Consider the following 506-nt stretch of genomic DNA (forward strand, 5'->3'; position numbering starts at 1 on the left):
GCCCCAGGGCAGCGGGAAGGGTGCGGCCCTTAGGAGGACGCTGCACCTGGAGGCTGCCCAGGGCCTCGGGCCTTGCCCGGGCTGGAGGAGGGCACCAGAGTTTGCAAGTCGCAAGGCTGGCCCAGTGGGCCTGGGTATTGTGAGGTCAGAGGCTGCACCTCCTCCGTGCTCTCTTTGCTCGAACAGGCTCAGCTCTCCATGCCTCCAGGCAGCCTCGAATGTTCCACCCCTTCCCTGTCCAGCTAGCTTTCCTCTCAAGGTGCCTCCTCTGTGGAGTTTCCCAATCCTGCCCTCTAGGCTGTCCAAACGGACGTATCCTTTGTCACAGCACTTGCCTGGGCCTATGCAGTTAGCTCTTTAGCCTGTTTCACTTCACATCGAGGGCAAGGACTGTGTGACTCCCCGGCATCCAGCAAAGTGCCAGAAGTCGTGAAGGTGGATGACCAGTGAACATTTGTTGAATGAAAACTTGTCACCTTCCTTCCTGGAGAGGGTGCCCTTTCCTG

Source organism: Capricornis sumatraensis, chromosome 11 (assembly GCF_032405125.1).
Source record: "Capricornis sumatraensis isolate serow.1 chromosome 11, serow.2, whole genome shotgun sequence".
Taxonomy (NCBI): domain Eukaryota; kingdom Metazoa; phylum Chordata; class Mammalia; order Artiodactyla; family Bovidae; genus Capricornis; species Capricornis sumatraensis.